This window comes from Phodopus roborovskii, unplaced genomic scaffold, assembly GCF_943737965.1.
Source record: "Phodopus roborovskii unplaced genomic scaffold, PHOROB, whole genome shotgun sequence".
NCBI lineage: Eukaryota > Metazoa > Chordata > Mammalia > Rodentia > Cricetidae > Phodopus > Phodopus roborovskii.
In genome coordinates, this window is record NW_026126407.1 from 21,198,033 (window position 1) to 21,213,242 (window position 15,210).

The 15,210-nt window shown below is 42.9% G+C and overlaps 1 pseudogene; it reads right to left on the reverse strand.

Annotated features, from left to right (window-relative positions):
* Positions 1 to 9,130: 9,130 nt before the first annotated feature.
* On the reverse strand, positions 9,131 to 9,468 carry LOC127219214 (60S ribosomal protein L37-like; annotated as a pseudogene).
* Between the last annotated feature and the right edge of the window lie 5,742 nt (positions 9,469 to 15,210).

Below are 15,210 nucleotides of genomic sequence, written 5' to 3' on the forward strand. Positions count from 1 at the left end.
GTGTACCTAGGGAGTGTTGGCAGGTTGTCTCACCCGTGACCTGCATCTTTTCATGCCCCATGTAATGTCCTTTATAATAAAACAGTAAACATTAGATGGTGTTTCTCTGAGTAATATGGACTTCTGGGGGACATCCGACTCAAGGAGCGCTCTCTGGGGCCCTATGTATAGGTGCTGGTCATCAGGAAGAGGTGACATAGTCTGGGCTTGCATCTGCAGTGAAGTAAGGACATCTTGGGTGACTGAGCCCCCAACCTTGGTATCTGACACAGTCTTCAGGCACACATTGTCAGAGCCAAACTGAATTAAAGGGCTTTCTTCTAGTGTCTACTGCTGACACTTTTAGGGTCCCAGAATCTGGTGCTATGATGTGAGACTAGAGGTAAATAAGTAGTTTGTTTTTCCATAGAAGAATGAAAAACCCAAATAGGAATTGCTTCTTTGCCTGTGTATCTAAGACCAGTGTCCCTGAGAAAGAGGTCAGGGCCAGGTGGTATATATATGCTGTCAAGATCTCTGGGCCAACACAGCCCCTAACACAGTAAGTGGGACATGAACTCTTGGCTCCTAATAAGTTAGTGCTGTAATTCTGGTCTTCACATAGTAGCCTCTGGTGTTAGTAACATCGTCAAGTATGTCAGGCCTGGAGAGAGGCCTGAAACACAGGTGTGTGTCTATGAAGTTGCCTCTCCTACCTCCAGCTAGGCACTGCTAGTGATGCACTTCCTCTGCCCACACAAACCTATGGAAAGTACACATCCTGGGCAGAGCCACCTCAGAAGAAAACAGGAAAGCAATGGAGTTGGCAGTCAGGAGGGAATGAGGGTGGGAACAGTGGATGGTCTCATTGCTCTCTGAATATCTAGAGCACACCCTGCAGCAGGCTGTGTGGCATTTGAAACATCCTCAGAAGCATGGCTGAACCTCCCAGGGTGGAGATGGGAACTTCTGAGGGAGTGGAAAGAGGGTCTGCTGCAGAGCAGGAGGGCAGGTAATGGAAAAAGCCAGTCTTGCCGCCCCCGCTCGGACACACTGCCCCACTGTTCTCCCTCTCAGCCTTGTGGTGGAAGGTGTGCAGAATGTTGCGTGTTCTGTTACTTTGGAAATTAACTAAAAATAGGCTGTTTACTTGCTATTGAGTCTTGCTCAAGGGCACATGTGTGATGGAAATGCTGAAAGAGACCCATTATGCCAATCCCACTGTGTTAGGAGTCACAGTCAAGTGACGTGGGCCCATTCCCCAAGAACGTCATTTATGTGACTTAGCTTGACACCCAGAGATTGCCTGCCATGACTTCCCATGATAATTGTGCCTCTCACATGCAGGGTCCACATAGAGCTCCTACTACTCTACTTGTACTGTCTACCTGTACTGGTGAAGGCAAGTCACAAGCTAACAAAGGGAGACATCAAACACAGAACTCAGGAACAGAGCCTCTCTGGAGGTGACTGAGTATATGTGTACTGGGTGCCCTTGGAATGCACAAGGCTCACTTCTGTGAAGATCACTTTTGGTGTACAGAGCAAGTTACCTTTGGAAAGCTGTCAGCGGTGTGGGAGTGTGGTGGTTGTGGTGGGCAATAGGAAGGGTAAAGGTGCTATGTAAACAGAAGCTTTAAGGTGGGAGAGCAATTCAGAGTCAGGGACAGTAAGAAAGAAGCAGCAGAATAAAGCTCAGAGCCCCATTAGATCGACCGGTCAGAGGTGGACTTTGGAATTATGTTTTCTGTGATTTGTTTGCAGTACTGTCCTGCCACTGTCCCAGAACTCAGGGCCTCCCATATGCCAAGCAAATGCTTTACCCTCAGGGACCCTATCTTCCCAAGCGTTTTTAGTGGAAGTATTAAATTTTACAATTCTGTTTCCTGACTGATGGGTAGTGAATAGGCTGAAGGGGCAAGATGAAGTGAGAAGGTCTCGGAGGGGCTGTACCAAGAAAGGATGACATTACACTAGAGAGGGTATCACTGTGGAGAGCTGTCTGCGTTGCCAGATGGGGGGGTCACACCTGTACCCCAAGCCAGGTCTGAAAAGAAAGTGGAGAGCAGAAAAAGGAGATTTATTCAATGTGGCCACATTGGGAAGAGGGACAGAGAGATCTAGTGAACCCCTAAGTCCTGGAGTGAGACTAAATAGAAGGCCAAAGATTTGCATATGTAAGCAGTAGAGCTGTGCCCCCCCCCCAACCCATCCTTGTCTGGACTTCAGTCTCCTGTGAGATGGTTTAACAAGTTGTTAGAATCACGTGAACTCTCTGGGAGACAAGTTCCTCTGACTGCTGTCTTTTCCTTCTCCCAGCTTGAGATTCCTGGGGAGATTCCCATCTCTTTGGGGTCCATTGTTTTAATATTCTGATAGATTGTGAGACACAATTGTCTCTTTAAAATATCTTCACTTTTGCCAGGCCTGTTACCTTAGGATTTGTTTATGGGTTTAGGAGGATGAGGAAGAAAGGAGTCCAGAAAGACTCTTGCGTCCAAAAGAGCTTTTGTTTAAAAAAACAAAACAAAACAAAACAAAAAAAAAATATCCAGGGCCTAGTACAGTATGAGGTACCCAATAGATGGCCAAACAAGAGTCTGGTGGTGGGGCCAGGCTGGTTGGAAAAGCCTGTTAGGTGTGTCATAAAGATGCCCAGCAGGCAGCCTTGAGATGAGAGCTCATGGGCTTCATAGATAGATGTGGTTGGGTGAAGTCAGCCTTGTCGTGGTACTCTTACACCTTTATGTCCCATATTGGGGACAGTAACTGGGAGGGGATAATGGCATATGAGGGGGAGAGAGCAGTATGTGTTATAACTTGGAGATTGTTGTTGTTGCTTTTGGGTTTCCAAGACCTGGATTCTCTATGCGGTCCTGGCTGTCCTGAGACTCAGTCTGTAGACCAGCCTGGCCTTGAACTCAGAGACCTGCCTACCTCTGCCCCCTATAGGTATATTTCACCACTGCCTGATTTACCTAGTAGGCTTGTGAACTGATGATGTTGTCAAGAAGAATTCCTAGAAAGAAGTTGTGTCTGATTAAAACTAAGGCTGTGGTGAGGTTGGAAAGTTGCCAGGAGCTAATTACCATATCTTGGGCCCACTTTAGCTGTGTGAATAGCCAGCCATTCCTTGCCCACCTCTGTATCAGTAATATCCTGTGACTAATAGATTAAAAACCTTTGGCATAGGGAGGGGAGGAGGTGAGGGGAGTTGGGAGGGAGAAATGTGATTGGTATGTAAAATGAAATAAAACAAAAAACCTTTGATATCTACTAATTTAGCAAACCACTAGCTTCTACCAATCCAAAAGCTAAGAATGTCATCAGATAACATCTAAGGCCTATAGAAAAGCTTTCTCCATCTTGCTGTGACCACTTCTCTAATGAACCCACCAATGTGTTTTACATTTGCTTGATTTATGATTTTCTTTGTTCTGTAAAAGTATTAAGACTCATTAAACTACGTTCACTTTGGAACATGGAATTTGGGGTGACCTAAACCTGTGTTGCTGGACCACTGTCACTCAAAATGGCTCCAGGAGAAACATCTGTCATTCCATTTAAGGTGAGCACTGTGCTTTTGGTGTTGACAAATGGGATTGGCCACAACCTGTAGTCCATGTCCAGTTGCCAGAATTTTATAGGTGACATGTACTGGAATAGCCCTACCTCTTGGTGTCACTTGTGGTGGTTAGTGACTATAACTAAGATTCATGGCTTCTAGGCCTAAAGTAACTTACTTTTCATATGGTCCTCACACCATGCTTGTATACCTGTGCAAACAAGAGTAAAGTCAGTGATGCTGAGGAGGAGGGAGTTGGGTGGAGGACCCTATGAAGGATCTGGCTTCAAGGGGAGCAGGAGTTCCTTCTTGAGAACTCTGGGCAGATAGTCTAGGCAAGGTCATGGGGTCTAACCAGTCATGGGCAGCTTCTGCCACATGGATGGGAACAGTTTTCTCCTTCCACTCAATATGCATTTATTTTGGCTTTCTGGAAATGACATCCTGGAAATCTGTGGTAGGAAAAGTTGCGGCCACATGCTTCTCCTTTGACATTTGTCAAAACATGGGTACAGTTCTCATACTTAATTGTAACGTCATAATGACAAGTGCTTGCTATCTTCTCCTCAACTTTTGGTTCTCTGTTCTTTTCTCTTCGAATTTTAGAATGATCTAGAACTGGTATTGACCTGAGGTCTTTTGATTATTTTACCAGAGGGTAAACAGAGGTCCAGAAGGTGAGGTAACTTTTCCCATGTCGTAAAGCTGTGGTGGAGCTGGAGGAGCTGCAGCTGGTACCACAGTGCACTTCCTCTGCTGCCCTACTGCTACACTTGGGGATTTCTGGGAAATGTGTGGATCATTTCACTGCCTACCCCTGCTCTGCGCAGGAACAACCTTGTGGACCAGGTGGTATCTAGCAGTGTGGCAGTGTGTTGCCCTGTTTCCTGGAATGTAACTCCTGAAGTCATGGGAAGTGATCTGCCTGCTGCTGGCCAGCAGCCCTTAGGTAATTTCAGGGTGGAACAGTACTTGAAAGACCAGGGCAGCATCAGAGGGTGGGGACTTCAGTCTTATTTCCAGGCTCCAAAGAAGGAAGAAGGTCGGAAGGTTGAGCAGATCACCAATGGCTAGTGGTTGAATTGGTCACCTGTGTCATGAAGCCTCCATGGGTAGACCTGCCACAAAAGCGGGCTTCCTGGTAGCTGAACTCTCCGAAGTCCAGGGAGGGCAAAGAAGCCTTACCCCATCTTCATACCTGGCCCTTTGTGTTTCTTCATCTGCATCCATTTTAATACCATTTAAAATCAAATAGTAAACATAAGTGTTTCTCTGATTTGTCAGCTGTTGGAGAAAATGAATCCAATCTGAGAAGATGGTGGGCCCCTACATATGGGCAGTGGGTCAGACAGCCTGGGATTGAGATTGGCATCTGAAGTGAAGGCCATCTTAGGAACAGACTGTCTTCAAGTAGAGACGGTAGCAATGGGAATGGACTGGAGACATCCAGTTAGTAGACACTTTAGAACTAGTTACTGGGTGGTGTATAAGCAGGCATCCACACACATAATGTGCTTGCAGAAGTGACAGTAATGTAGAAGAAACTGAGTTTGGGTGTTTCCCTTACATCGATCCAGGCATTGAACAAGCCATTCTCTCTTAGATGGGTCTTGTAGCTGAGCAATGGGAAACCTTTTCCAGGCAGGAGAATGAGATGGCTGTCTTCAGAAGCTGAGTAGTGTTCTGTGTGGCTCCCTGCCTTTAGCCCTTACCTTAGCCTTGGAAACCATGGCTAGACTGAAGTGGCTCCTTTAATTCTAAGAGGTGCATTCCAGTACTTTTTAAAGCTATTATTTTGTTCTGGGTGTTTTACCTGCATGTATATATATCACATGAATGCAGTACCTTGTAGGCCAGAAGATGGCATCAGATCCCCTAGGACAGGAGTCATGGACAGTTCTGAGCCAATATGTTGGTTATCTGGAAGAGCAGCCGTTGTTGTTAAACAGCTCAGCCATTGCTCCAGCCCCATCAATGCCTTTCAAGGGTTCAGAAGTCACATGCATGGCTTGGAGGTGCTCTAGCCTGTAACCACTAGTCTTGCTGGAGTGTGGCCAGGTCTATTGAGGCCTGTATCTGCAGGCATTATGGTAGAAGACTCAGGCATGGGCTTCCTAGTTCAGGGACCTATTGCCTACCACTCAATGTGGCTTATCCAAGTGGAAGACATGCCACTAGTGTGGCCCTGATGTGCTAGGGAGGGACTCATAATGCAGACTGTCCTGCTGAACCCCTCCCTCAGAAAGACAAAGCAGCCTTCTTCTATACAGAAGGAAGTGTCTCCTGCAGCTGAGAAAATCTCCCCCACTTTTCCAGTGACATCAGGCTGTAAACTTCCTGGCTGTTTCTCCTGGAGCTTTCCTGATGTAAGAGTTCGAGGTGTTTTGTTTGTTTTTAATGTGGTGGTTCCCCTTGGTCTGGCCAAGCACAGGTTGTTAGGAGGCCTGTCAGGGTCCACATATGACCTGGTGCCCTCTGTAACTTGGAGTTATCTCTGAAATCCTTTTCTAAAAAATGGCCTTTACATGTTTCCTTTTATTTGTGATGATGACAAAATTCTCATAGCTAGTTTGGCAGCTTTCTTCCAGGAATGTCCTAGCTTCAGGTCTTGGAGCTAGTGGAGCTATGATTTCTGATGTGTAGGAGTGACTTGTGAGGGCCATGGACACATACTGGGAAATTTGGTCTGCTCTTGCTGCTGTCATGGAGAAAAGGTCTAGGATATGTTTGTGAAGAACTTGAGCCAGGTTATTAGAGAAGTCAAACCCACATTTTGTTTTTTACCTGGTACTTCCATTTTGAGTATATTAAGGGTGACATGAATAAGTGTCCTTTCTCCCTTTGCCCCTCTTCCCTGTTAGGTCTGCTTGTTTCTGTGCATATGATATGTTGTCTGAGGGTAGCTCTAAGCAGATACTAAAAGCCAAGGCCAGGCATCAGGTTTTTGGTATGGTGGTTTCCTAGAGCAGTGGTTCTCAACCTTCTAATGCTGCGTCCCTTTAATATAGTTCCTCATGTGTGGTGACCCCCACTATAACATTTCCTTGCTATTTCATAAGTGTGGTTTTACTACTGTTATGAATCGTAATATAAATATCTAATATACAGGTTGAGAACCCCTGCCCTAGAGGTCCTAGGAAAGATGGATTCATGACACAGGAATAGACCGCTCACATCCCTGATGGGTGAGCTCCCATGTCACTGGTATATTCGGTGTTTGGCGAAGGCTGCCATCAGTAGGACTCCCAAGCAGGGTGGGCCTCTACCTGCCCACCATGTCCCAGCTGAACAATAACCAAAAATGAACACCCATCACAAGGAAGTTGCTTAGCCAGAACTTTGAATAGAATATAGTCTGTTGTCCTCCAAAAGCTTTCAGTCAGGCAAACCAGATGTGTCATCAGCTACCTGGAGTCCTTCTTTTTGTCCAGAAATTGTTACTAGGTAAGGAGAAGCCTTACCTAGTGTACTTTGGGGCACATTCGTAATTCCAGGCTCTGGGAGTAAGGGCCTCTTTCCCTTACTTTTGGCTTTACATACTCAAGTTGAAGGTTTTTTGTTCTGAGCTTTACCAGTTGGTCCTGTACTTGGAAGCTATTGTAATCCGTGGCTGCTGCTGCTTGTGGTACATGGGCCTCGGGTATTGGGATGCTGTGTTCCAATAGCAGTTTGTACTGTAGTTCTAAGGCATAGAGTGTTGGGACCCTTGCTTGGACCTTGAGAGGCATTTGGAATTCCTGGCTGTTAAGGCTTGGCAGCTCCCTCATGTCTTCCAGGGATTAAAGCCTGAAGATTTCAGTGTCTTTGGCTGCTCACAGTCTGCCATTGTTACTCTTACAGTCAATCTCTGGAACTCCTTAGTTACCTTCCTACTGTTGCTGCCTTTGCCATTGTTACCACTTTCCTTTTTATGTCACCAGCTCAGCCAACTCTACTAAGAAAAGTAAGCAAAAATGGGCCGATGAGATGGCTCAGCAGAGAAGCTTGTTTAGTGCTAAGTCTGATAACCTGAATTGATTCCCCAGGAATCATGGTGGAAGGAGAGAGCTAACTTCTTTAAGTTGTCCTCTGACCTATACATCCATGCCATGATATGTGTGTTCAAATACAACCAGGCGTGGTTGCATCTCTCATTCAACCTCCAGTCAAACTAAGGACATTTGCAAACTTCATTTGCATTAGTGGCCTTCAGAGGGTGGGCAGGAACTGCTATGATGTAACTCACTGGGCTTTGCTCTTAATGATGTGCTTTTCCTCAGGATGCTGTCCCCTTTGCTGGCTAGCTTTTTATAAAATAGTTTTCCCTTTTAATGGAATTCTGTCCTAGTGAAATTTGTTGACAGTACCCACTAATGGGGTAGCTGGCTTATGTAGTGGTCTATTTTGAGTTGCACTGTTTTCCAGAATGACTGACTGTACTAACTAGCATTCCCATCAGCAGTGTGTAAGAGTTACCATTTCTCTATTGCCATGCCAGCACTTACCATTCTTATCCCTCCACCACAGACACTAGGGGTTGGACCTAAGGTCTCACATGTGCTAGGCAAGTGCTCTACTCCTGAAGGAGGTCCTCTACTTTTGAAGGATGTTTCTAGAACCTCTTTATTCTTTTGATAATAGCCTTTTTTTTTTTTTTCTTCAAGATATAGGGTCTCTCTGTGTAGCTGGCTGTCCTGGAACTTGCTCTGTAGACCAGTCCAGGCTTGCTTTGAACTTACGGACATCTGCCTACCTCTGCCTCCAGAGTGCTGGGATTAAAGGTATGCATGACCACCATCTGGCTAATAATAGCCATTCTTACTGGAGTGATACAATCAGTGGGCAAGTTTTCACATAATTGGTTATTTGTATAATTTGTGAAAAAACATTCATTCAGGCTGGGTGGTGATGGCACTCGACTTTAATCCCAGTGTTCAGGTGAATCTCTGTGAGTTCAAGGCCAGCCTGGTCTACAGATCAAGTTTCAAGACAGGTTCCAAAGCTACAGAGAAACCCTGCCTCGAAAAACCAAAACAAAAAAACATTCATATTTTAGCACATTAATTGTAATTTTGGTGTTTTTAAGATCATTATATATTTTGGATATTAATCTACTTAAGGATTTATTTGGTCTATGTATGTTAATGTTTTCCTGTGTGTGTGTGTGTGTGTGTGTGTGTGTGTGTGTGCACCGTTGCATATATAGTGCCCAAGAAGACCAGAAGATGGTATCATATTCTCTGGGACTGGAGTTAGAGCCAGTTGTGAGCTGCCATATGTGTACTGGGAATTAAACCCAGGGCCTCTGGAAGAGCAGCCAGTGCTTTTAGCCACAGAGATCTTTCTCCAGCCCTGAGGGATATTAATCTTTTTAAAATTTGTAGGCATTGTTGCCAGGCAGTAGTGGTGCCTTTAATCCCAGCACTTGGGAGGCAGGGGCATGAGGATCTCTGTGAGTTCAAGGCCAGTCTGATATACAGAGCAAGTTCCAGAACATCCAGGACTACACAGGGAAACCCTATCTCAAAACAACAACAAATGGTATACATTGTGTAAAATGCCGAACTTCATGGTTATGTTTTCATATATCCATATAATGTACTTTTTTTTTCGAAACCGGAACATTTATTTTATGACTGACTGAAATCCTTAAGATGAGCTGGATGCTGCAACAGCTGCCCTCTTGGGTTTAGGTGTTGTCCCTTCACGGAATCCATGTCTGAATCTTCGATAGACAATCTTTAGGTGCCTCATACGCCCAGTCCCGGTAGTGTTTCGCCTCTTAGCCTTGGCATTCCATTTATACTTTCTCTTGCGCTTGGCAGGGTAGCCACATTTGCCACAGGTGGACTTCTGAAGGTGGTAGGCCTAGTGTGCGTCTTATTGCGACGCTTTCCAAAGGATGACGTTCCTTTTGTCATCTTGCTTCTGCCACCGAGGCCAAAGAGACCGGAAGCTGAGGCCAAAGAGACTGGAAGAGCTTTTTTTTTTTTTTTTTTTTTTTCCAAGCCAATGTACTTTTTTTTACTTGATGACAATCATTTTGACTGGAATGAGATAAGTCTCAATGTAATTTGATTTGCATCTCATCTTCTTTTCCCTCCCCTCCATCCTCCCCCTCTCCTCCTCTCTTCTTCCCTTCTCGATCCTTTGCTCCTCTCCCCTCCCCACCTCTCCTCTTCTCATTGTTTAGACAGTAATTCCTGTGGCCCAGGAAGACCTCAAACCAGGTAGCTGAGAATGACCTTGAACTTTTGATCCTTGGGTTGCCATCTACTGAATGCTTGGATTATAGGTGTGCTTGCTACACACCCAGCGTGATTTTCATTTTCTTGGTAGCTAAAGATGTTGAACTTTTTTTAAAAATGTATTTATTGGCTTTGCATACTTTTTTAAAAAATAAAAATTATTTTTCCTGTGTTTTATTTGTTTGTTACTAATTGAGACAAGTTCTATGTATACCAGGCTCATAACCCTCCTGCCTCAACTTCCCAAATCCTGGGATTGCAGGTGTGTACCTCTGCACCATACTGGTTTTCACTATAATTTTTAAAAAATTTTTATGTTCCTGTTCATCAGGGTATAGGTGTTCAGGTTTCTTTTGTTGTATTTTTGTGTGGTTCTGGTAGTCCTTGACCTCATAAAAAAGAATTTAGCAATGTTGTTTTTTTTTTTTTTCAATGTTTCTTCTATTTTTTGGAATTAGATTATTCTCTAAATGCTTTTTAGAATTCAGCCAAAAAAAAAAAAAAAAAAAATCATCATGCCCTTGATTTTATTTATTTATTTATTTTTAAGGCAGGGTCTCACTATGTAACCTTGGCTGGCCTGGAGCTTGCTATGTTTATGGGAGACTTAACTACGATTTCCATTTTATTTCTTATTGCTAGTATGTTTAGATTTTCTGTTTCTTTTTTATTCAGTCTGGGTAGGTTGAATATGTCTAAAAATTTGTGTATTTCTTTTAGATTTCCCAGTTTGTTAATTGTATTTTGTTGTTGATGTTGTTGTTGTTGTAGTAGTCTCTTTTTAAAAGAGCAGATTTATTTTATTTTTATTTATGTGAATGTCCATGTGTATGCCACATGAGATCAGTGATCACAGAGTCCAGAAGAGGGCATCCGATTCTCCGGAGCTGGAGTTAGTTGGTTATGGACCACCCAGCTCTTCCAGTGCTCTCAACCCGAAGCCATCTCTCTAGCCAGTCATAGTAGTTTATTTTCTATCCTTTTACCGGTTTGGTCTTCCCAGACGGGGTTTCTCTGTGCAGTCCTGGATGTCCTGAACCTCCCTCTGCAGACCAGACAGGGCTTGAACTCAGAGATCTGCTTGCCTCTGCCTCCTGAGTGCTAGCCTTTGCACCACCATGCTGACTTCTTCTCTGATTTTATTTATATGAGTCTTCCTTTTCCTTGGTTAGTCTAGCTAAAGCTTTGTTTTCTGTTCAGAAAACAAAAACAAAAGCCTAGCTGGGTGGTAACCAGGGTGCACACCTTTAATCCCAGCACTGGGTGGGGCGGGGGTGTGTATGTGTGCAGAGGCAGATGGATCTCTATGAATTTGAGGTCAGCCTGTCTACAGAGCAAGTTCCAGGACAGGCTCCAAAGCTACAGAGAAACCCTGTCTGGAAAAACCATTAAAGAGGAAGGAGGGGAGGAGAGAGAGAGAGAGAGAGAGAGAGAGAGAGAGAGAGAGAGAGAGAGAGAGAGAGAGAGAGAGAGAGAGAGAGAACAAAATCCTCTATTAGTCTCTTTGTATTGTTATTATTGATGTGTCTCTCTGTGTGTATATGTGTCAGTGTGTGTGTATGTGTATACATGTGCATGAATGTCAGTGTTTGCCTGCAGAGGTCAGATGACAACTTTTGGTGTGCTGTTGCCACCTGGCTGTATCCCACACATTTTAACACAGAGTGTTTTCATCTTTACTTCAAGAAACCTTTTAATTATGAATTCTTTCAGATGCTCATTGGTTGTTTGGATCATGTCAACCAGTCTCCATGTCTTCACCACTGTTCTTGTGTATTTCTACTTTAAGTTCACTGTAGTTTGAGAGTGTACATGATGAGATTTTTAGTTGAGAAAGACTTGCTTTGTGCTATCAGTGGATGTAGTTTTGGAGACTGTGTTGTGTGTAGATGAGAAGACTGTTTTTTGTACCTGCTGAATAATGTATTCTGCAAACACCTGTTGGGTCTGTTTGCTTTGTAGGATGGTGGTGGCAAGTACGCACACACACACTACAACTTGTGGGTCCATTGTTATTATTTGTGTGTTTATGGTTCCAGAACTGACCACCTTGTATTGGATTGCCAATCAGGGGGCTCACTTCTGGGAGAGGCTAATTCTGCCTTTAAAAAAAAAAAATTTTTTTTTTTTGAATAATGTAAGAAGTGTTGTTGCAAATCTCTGAGTTCCAGGCCAACCTAGTCAACAAAGTGAGTTTCAGGACAGACACAGAGAAACCTTGTCTTGGAAAAAAGAAGAAGAGGAAGAGAAGGAAGAAGGAGGAGAGGGAGAAGAAGGAAGGAGAAGGAGCAGGAAGAAGGAGGAAGAGGAAGAAAAAGAAAAAAAGACAGGTAGTAGTAATGGTGGGGCTAGAGAGATGACTCAGTGGTTAAGAGCACCAGCAGTCACATAACTGTCTAACTCCAGTCCCGAGGGGTCTGACACCCTCTTCTGGCCTCCTTGGGCATGCACAAGGTGCACAGACATCCATGCAAGGAAAATACCTATACAAATAAAAATAAGTAAAAGATTTTTGGGATTTTGTTTTGTTTTGTTTCCCCCCCAAGACAGGGCTTCTTTGTATTGCTTTGGAGCTTGCCCTGGAACTAGCTCTGTAGACCAGGCTGGTCTCGAATTCACAGAGAAGTAAAAGGTTTGGAAAAGAAAAAAAAAGAAATATTGGTTGTAGTTCTTCATGAAGGTCTGGTAGAATTCTGAGTCAGTCTGGCCCCGGGATTTTTTTAGGCAGAAGTCTTTTAATTACTGGCTCAGTCTCCTCCTTTGTTATAGGTTATAGGTTTTAGGTTGCTGGTTTCTTTTGGCTTGGTTTTGGTAGTTTGATTGACTCAAGAAATCCATTAATTTCTTTTTGATTTTCCAACTTATTGAAGTATAAGTTTTTTAAAGTTCCTTGTAATGTTTTCCTTTTCATTTCTGTTTTTGTTAATTTGGGTCATTGCTCTGAACTCACAGAGATCAGCCTGTTTCTGCCTCCAGACTACTAGGATTCACCACTACCACCTGGCTTGTTTATCTTCTTAAAGAATCAGCTCTTAGATTCATTGATTCTTTATCTTGTTTTCTTTGTTTCTATTTGTTTATTTATTTGCTTTGATTTTTATTATTTATTGCCATCTACTGGATTTAAATTTGGTTTGTTCTTTTTCCAAATTCTTATTTTTAGGTGTTCTTTTTTTATTACTATTTTTATTTCATGTGTGTGGGTATTTTGCCTGCATGTATGTCCATGTGCAGTGAGAATGCCTGATATCCACAGAGGCCAGAGTTGCATCATTATTTATTTGTGCTCTTTCTGATATTTTAATGTAGGGACTTAGGGCTATAAACTTCCTGCTGAGGAATGCCTTTACTGTGTCCCAAAGGTTTTGTTGTCTTGTGCTTTTATTTTCATTTAGTTTCAAGAATACTTTGATTTTTTTTTTTTTGTTGTTGTTGTTGTTTTGCTTGATTTCTTCTTTGACTCATTCAGTAATGAGTTGTTTAATCTCCGTGAGTTTATACACTTACCAGAGTTTTGTTTGCTGTTGATTTTAAGTTTTATTGCATGATGATTGGATAGCACACAGAGAATTGTTTCAGTTTTTTGGTATTTGTGGAAGTTTGTTTTTTGCTCCAGCATATGCTCATACAGAAGATTCTATGTGCTGCTGAGTTGAATGGCTATGTTCTGGTGCTTGGGTAAAATGTTCTGTAAATATCTGTTAGGACTATTTGATTTGATGTAAGATGTCATTAAATCTGAGGGTTCTCTTAGTTTTTTTGTCTAGAGGACTTAACTAAGTAAGACTTAAGAAAGTAAGGTATTGAAGTCACGTACTGTTATTTGGTTTGTGTTAATTCATGTCTTCCATTTGCAGGTTTTTTTTTTTATGAAGTTGAATGTCGGGGTTTAGTGTGTATAGGTTAGTTCTGTAATATTTTCTTGGTTAATCAATGCCTTGATCAGAATGAAGTAGCCTTCTTTGTTTCTTCTGATTAGTTTTCTTGTGAAGTTTGGTTCATTAGATATCAGCAATGTCAACTTGCTTCCTGAACCTATTTACTTGGTGTAATTTTTCCATATTTTCACTTTAATGTGGTACCAATTTTTAAAGCTAAGATGGGTTTCTTAAGACAACAGAAGGATTGATTTTGTTTTAGTCCATGTAATTAGTCTATGTCTTTTGACTGGAGAATTGAGGCTATTAATGTTTTTTTTAACTAATTTTATTTTATATATCTGAGTATTTCCCTTGCTTGTGTATCTGTGCACTACTTGTATGCCTGGTGCCTGCAGAGGTCAGAAGAGAATATCACATACCCTGACTAGAACTATGGTTGATTGTGAGCTGCTGAGTCATTTCTCTAACCCTTTGCTGAGCTATCTTTCCAGCTCACCCCTGCTGGGTCTTACTATGTATCCCAGACTGTTGCTATGTATCTCAAATTGGCCTCCAGCTCGTAGTCTTTCTCTCTTAGCCTCCCAGTGCACACTGTACTCATCCTGCTCCTCTGCTGCATTTCTAACAGGGTTGGTCTGGTGGTGACAAGTCCTTTCTGTCTCTGCTTACCTGGAGAAGAGTTCATGGTCTGTTTCTGTAGGGTAGTTGAGAATTCTGTCTTCATCTTGCACTTTTGACATTTTGACTTTAATATTCCTTGGAGCTCTTTTGTTTTGTTTCGTTTTTCCAGGCAGGGTTTCTCTGTGGCTTTGAAGCCTGTCCTAGAACTCGCCCTGTAGACCAGGCTGGCCTCGAACTCCACTGCTGCTGCTGCTGCTGCTGCTGCTTCTTTTCTTTTTGATTCTTTGGGTTTCTTGGATCTCGGTGTCCACATCTCATTGAAGGCTTCAGGGGACGTAGCTCAGTGGCAGATTATTTGCCCAATATGAACAAAATCCTGTGTTTATTCCTTAGCACCTTAGAAAGGCAAGGAAGTTGTTGGTGGCTTGAATGAAAATGGCTCGCATTGGACCTTATGTTTGAATGTGGTCACCAGGGAGTGGAACTGTTGAAAGATTAGAAAGGTTAGGAGGTGTGACCATGTTGGAGGAAGTGTTTGTTGTGTATGGACTTTAAGGCTTGCAAAGCCTGTTGCAGGCCCAGTCTCTGTCTGCTGTCTGTGAATCAGGGTGTAAAATAAAGCTCTCAGCTACTGCTCCAGTGCCAGCCATGCTGCCATGCTCCCTGACGTGATAATGAACTAAATTTCAGGAACTGTAAGCAAGCCCCCAATTAGATGCTTTCTGTTAGAAGAGTTGCCTTGGTCATGGTGTCTTGTCATAGCAACAGAACAATGACTAAGACAAATCTTCAGGAGTTTTTGGCTATTACTTCAATAAGTAAATGTTTAGTCCCTTTTTCTTTTTTCTGGAATTCCCATAGTGCAACTATTTGTTTCCTTAATGGTTTCCCATATGTCTCAAAGGATTTCTTTGTTCTATTCTTTTTTACAGTTATT